Raw genomic sequence first — 6,000 nt, 5'->3', positions numbered from 1 at the left:
ATGTTTTTATGCATAATGATGCTTTATGGAGTAATTCTAATGCATTTTTCTCTCATAATATGCAAGGTTTACACAAAGAGGGAGAATACTTGCAGCTGGAATTCTGGGCCTGAAAAAGCTGCGTTAGAGATACCTATTTTGCACATCTCCAAATGAGCTGAAATTTTATGGAGAATTATTTTGCAATATTTAATAGTTATTGGAGAAAAGAACAACCGGAGGGGGGCAGCTGGTGCCCACAAGACACCAGGGTGTGTCAGGCCCCCAGGCACGCCCTGGTAGGTTGTGAGCAGCCCAGCCCACCTCTGGTGCCCATCTTCTGGTACATAAGGTCTTTTGACCTAGAAAAAAATAAGGGGAGGACTTTCGGGACGGAGCACCGCCGTCTCAAGGTGGAACTTGGGCAAGAGCACTTTTGCCCTTCGGTGGAGCGATTCCACCGGGGGAACTTCCCTCCCGGAGGGGGAAATCGAAGCCATCGTCATCACCAACAACCCTCTCATATTAGGGAGGCCAATCTTCATCAACATCTTCAACAACACCATCTCATCTCAAACCCTACTTCATCTCTTGTGTTCAATCTTTGTACTGGAACCTCAGATTGGTACATGTGGGTGACTAGTAGTGTTGATTACATCTTGTAGTTGATTACCATATGGTTTATTTGGTGGAAAATTATATGTTCATGCCCATTATTATATTTAATACCCCTCTAATCTTCAGCATGAATATCATTTGTGAGTAGTTACTTTTGTTCTTGAGGTCATGGGAGAAGTCATGTTGCAAGTAATCATGTGAATTTGATATGTGTGTTCGACATTTTGATGATATGTATGTTGTGATTCCCTTAGTGGTGTCATGTGAACATCGACTACATGACACTTCACCATCTTTAGGCCTAAGGGAATTCAATGTGGAGTAGTTATTAGATGATGGGTTGCTAGAGTGACAGAAGCTTAAACCCTACTTCGTAAGGGACTGATTTGGATCCATATGTTTAATGTTATGGTTAGATTTTCTCTTAATCCTTTTCTCGTAGTGGCAGATGCTTGCGAGGGGGTTAATCATAAGTGGGAGGTTGGTTCGAATAAGAACAACACCCAAGCACCGATCCACCCACATATCAAATTATCAAAGTAGCAAACGCAAATCAAACCAACATGATGAAAGTGACTAGATGAAATTCCCGTGGCCCTCAAGAACTTATTATAAGAGACTGTTTTGGCATGTCCTTTGCCACAAAAAGGATTGGGCTACCTTGCTACCCTTCATTTACCATTACCGTTACTTGTCCGTTACAAATTATCTTGCTACCAAACTACCTATTATCGACAATTTCAGTGCTTGCAGAAATTACCTTGCTGAAAACCATTTGTCATTTCCTTCTGTTCCTCTGTGGGTTCGACACTCTTACTTATCGAAAGGACTATGATTGATCCCCTATACTTGTGGGTCATCAAGCATCATGAAATTGGTGATGGAGGAGGATTGGTGATGGAGGAGGTGGCGGTGTCTCCGTACTGTAAAATGCGATGAAACTCCGTCTCCTATTTTTTCTCTAAAATAGGAATTTAAAGAGTTGGAATTAGGGTCAGCGGAGCCTAGTGTGCCCCACTACCCACTAGGGCGCGCCAGAGGGGGGTGGCGTGCCCTGGTGCCTAATGGGCAGCTGCCCCCCTCCAGTGGGTCTTGGTTCCAGTATTTTTTATTTATTCCAAAATAATTCTCCAAAAAGTTTCGTCCAATTCCGAGAACTTTTATTTCTACACAAAAACAACACCATGGTAGTTCTTCTTAAAACAGTGTCAGTCCGGGTTAGTTTCATTCAAATCATGCAAATTAGAGTCCAAAACAAGAGCAAAAGTGTTAGAAAAAGTAGATACGATGGAGATGTATCACTGTCCAGCCCAGGAAACTGCCTGGGAAACGTATGTCAGCCGAACAATTACCTTACACAAAAATGGATACAGAAGCTTACCAAAAATTGCTTGACTTGTGTGTCACTCTTTTTCTTGGGCGATGGCTAGTTGGGCTTTCAGGTAAGCCTGCCGAGCACTTTTAGACCTAAGGGCATTTATGTTTTCCCTTCTTTGGTTCAACACATGTTATCCAGCTTGCCGCTGCGATTCTGCATAATTTAACTCTTCACAAGCCTGCTTAAGATCCCTCTAAAGGCGGCCTAGGGCTTCCGCTGCTACATTGGATTACGTTGTGAGGTGATGACCCACAAGTATAAGGGATCTATCATAGTCCTTTCTATAAGTAAGAGTGTCAAACCCAACGAGGAGCAGAAGGAAATGATAAGCGGTTTCCAGCAAGGTATTCTCTGTAAGTACTGAAATAAGTGGTAACAGATAGTTTTGTGATAGGATAATTTGTAACGAGCAACAAGTAACAAAAGTAAATAAAGTGCAGCAAGGTGGCCCAATCCCTTTTGTAGCAAAGGACAAGCCTGGACAAACTCTTATATAGAGAAAAACGCTCCCGAGGACACATGGGAATATCGTCAAGCTAGTTTTCATCACGTTCACATGATTCGTGTTCGGTACTTTGATAATTTGGTATGTGGGTGTACCGGTGCTTGGGTACTGTCCTTACTTGGACAAGCATCCCACTGATGATTAACCTCTATTGCAAGCATCCGCAACTACAACAAAAGTATTAAGGTAAACCTAACCATAGCATGAAACATATGGATCCAAATCAGCCCCTTACAAAGCAACGCATAAACTAGGGCTTAAGCTTCTGTCACTCTAGCAACCCATCATCTACTTATTACTTCCCAATGCCTTCCTCTAGGCCCAAATAATGGTGAAGTGTCATGTAGTCGACGTTCACACAACACCACTAGAGGAGAGACAACATACATCTCATCAAAATATCGAACGAATACCAAATTCACATGACTACTAATAGCAAGACTTCTCCCATGTCCTCAGGAACAAACGTAACTACTCACAAAGCATAAACATGTTCATAATCAGAGGGGTATTAATATGCATATATGATCTAAACATATGATCTTCCACCAAATAAACCAACTAGCATCAACTACAAGGAGTAATTAACACTACTAGCAACCTACTAGCACCAATCCCAGACTTGGGGACAATAATTGGATACAAGAGATGAACTAGGGTTTTGAGAGGAGATGGTGCTGATGAAGATGTTGATGGAGATTGCCTTCTACCGATGAGAGGAGTGTTGGTGATGACGATGGTGATGATTTCCCCCTCCGGGAGGGAAGTTTCCCTGGCAGAACAGCTTTGCCAGAGCCCTAGATTGGTTCCGCCAAGGTTCCGCCTCGTGGCGGCGGAGTTTCGTCCGAGAAGATGGCTTCTGATTTTTTCTCATCGAAAGACCTCATATAGCAGAAGATGGCCATCGGAGGGCCACCAGGGGGACCACGAGGTAGGGGGCGCGCCCAAGGGGGTAGGGCGCGCCCGTCACCCTCGTGAGCAGGGTGTGGCCCCCCTGGTGAACTTCTTCCGCTGAGTATTTTTTATATATTCTGAAAACGTCTTCCGTGAAGTTTCAGGACTTTTGGAGCTGTGCAGAATAGGTCTCTAATATTTGCTCCTTTTCCAGCCCAGAATCCCAACTGCCGGCATTCTCCCTCTTTATGTAAACCTTGTAAAATAAGAGAGAATAGGCATAAGTATTGTGACATAATGTGTAATAACAGCCCATAATGCAATAAATATTGATATAAAAGCATGATGCAAAATGGACGTATCAACTCCCCAAGCTTAGACCTCGCTTGTCCTCAAGCGAAAGCCGAAATCAAAAAATATGTCCACATGCTTAGAGATAGAGGTGTCGATAAAAATAAAATACGGACATGAGGGCATCATGATCATTCTTAGAGCAGTAACTTATATAATTCTTGTCATATGATTTCTTATGCTAGAGTAATAATTCAATCACAATTTCAAGTATGAATCATAAACTTTATTGAAAACTAACAAACTATAATCTCAGTCATTGGAGCAATTGCAATTTATCATAACATAGGAAAGAGTCAATGTGTAAGAGCTTTTTAGCAAGTCCACATACTCAACTATCATATAGTCTTTCACAATTGCTAACACTCACGCAATACTTATGGGTATGGAGTTTTAATCGGACACAGAGAAAGATAGGGGCTTATAGTTTTGCCTCCCAACGTTTTACCTCAAGGGTAATGTCAACAATAATAGTTCATGAAAACTCACATCCAATTAGCCATATATACCAGGTTCTTTCCAACATATTGTGCTTGCCAAAGGATAAAATGTAAAAAAGGAAAGGTGAAGATCACCATGAATCTTATGCAGGGTAGGAGATAAAAGTAAAAGATAGGCCCTTCGCAGAGGGAAGCAGAGGTTGTCATGTGCTTTTATAGTTGGACGCACAAAACCTTAACGCAAAAGAACGTCACTTTATATTGCCACTTGTAATATGGACCTTTATTATGCAGTTTATCGCTTTTATTTCTTCCATATCACACGATCGTATAAAGCTTATTTCTCCCACGCTAATAAGTCATACATATTTAGAGAGCACTTTTTATTGCTTGCACCGATGACAACTTACTTGGAGGATATTACTCAATCCATAGGTAGGTATAGTGGACTCTCATGGCAAAACTGGTTTAAGCGTATCTGGAAGCACAAGTAGTATCTCTACTTGGTGCGATGAATTTTGGCTAGCATGAGGGGGAAAGGCAAGCTCAACCATGTTAGACGATCCATGACAATATAATTTATCTCAGATGTAAGGAAACATAACACATTACGTTGTCTTCCTTGTCCAACGTCAACTCTTTAGCATGTCATATTTTAATGAGTGTTCACAATCATAAAAGATGTCCAAGATAGTATATCTATATGTGAATATCTCTCTTTCTTTATTACTTCCTACTAAATGCAACGATGACCAAAACTAGGTCTGTCAACTCTCAACAACTTTTATTCATCATACTCTTTCTATGTGAGCTCATTACTCTCCGTGAGATCCATATGATCTCTTTGTTTCTTTTTATTCCTTTCTCTTTTCTTTTATTCCCTTAAGATCATGGCAAAATAATCAAGCCCTTGAATCAACAATAATCTTTATTATATATAGCTCACAGACTCGATTACATAGAGGAATTATAAAGCAAAACTCACAACTAGATCATACTAAGAACTTTTATTCTACTAAATCAAGATATTACCAAAAGGATCGGACTAAGAAAAATGGTAAAGATAAAAGTGATGGTGATACGATACCGGGGCACTCCCCCAAGCTTGGCAGTTGCCAAGGGGAGTGCCCATACCAAATACTCAATTCTTATTTGTTGGTGGAGATGGTGGTGATTTTGTTGATGGCGTAGGTTTCTTCCTTAATTTACGCTTGAGGACAGAATTTTGGTCCCTTAGGTCCTCAATCTCCTGCTCCATGCTCAGTATCTTTTTGCATAGTTTCTGTTTGTTTTCCTGCAAGAGGCGAAAAAGGATAAACTCGATCTTAGGTTTCTTTACTCTATCAGGGAGGCTTGACTTTTTGAACTCCACATGCATGTCCCCAGGTTGAGGTAGCGGGACTTCATTTTCATCTGAGCTCGTCTCCTCCTTTCCCTTAGGTTCATAGTCCTCTTCTTCTTCCGTAGTCCAACCACAATGCTCCACATCCCCATAGACTTTAGGATTTGCAAGGTAATCAGCCACATAGCTCTCTCCTTCCGAATCCTGGGACGACATGTTGCTCAAATCTGCAGCATGACAGCTCGAAACAAAGAAAGGAGATTTTTGCGTGATACGGGAGTCAAAACCTCTGGGAGATTATATAATGAATTTTTACTGACCAAAATACGTGTCGTGTAAGAAAACGGAGTCCGGAGAGCACACGAGGTGCCCATGAGGTAGGGGGCGCGCCCAGGGGGGTAGGGCACGCCCTCCACCCTCGTGGAGCCCTCGTGTCCTTCCTGGACTGCTTCTTATTTTTCTATTTTTTCTAAATATTCCAAAACGGAGAAAT

Source organism: Triticum dicoccoides, chromosome 1A, assembly GCF_002162155.2.
Source record: "Triticum dicoccoides isolate Atlit2015 ecotype Zavitan chromosome 1A, WEW_v2.0, whole genome shotgun sequence".
In the NCBI taxonomy this organism is placed as follows: Eukaryota; Viridiplantae; Streptophyta; class Magnoliopsida; order Poales; family Poaceae; genus Triticum; species Triticum dicoccoides.
The sequence above is the reverse complement of the archived record's forward strand: the minus strand, read 5'-3'. Positions refer to the sequence as shown.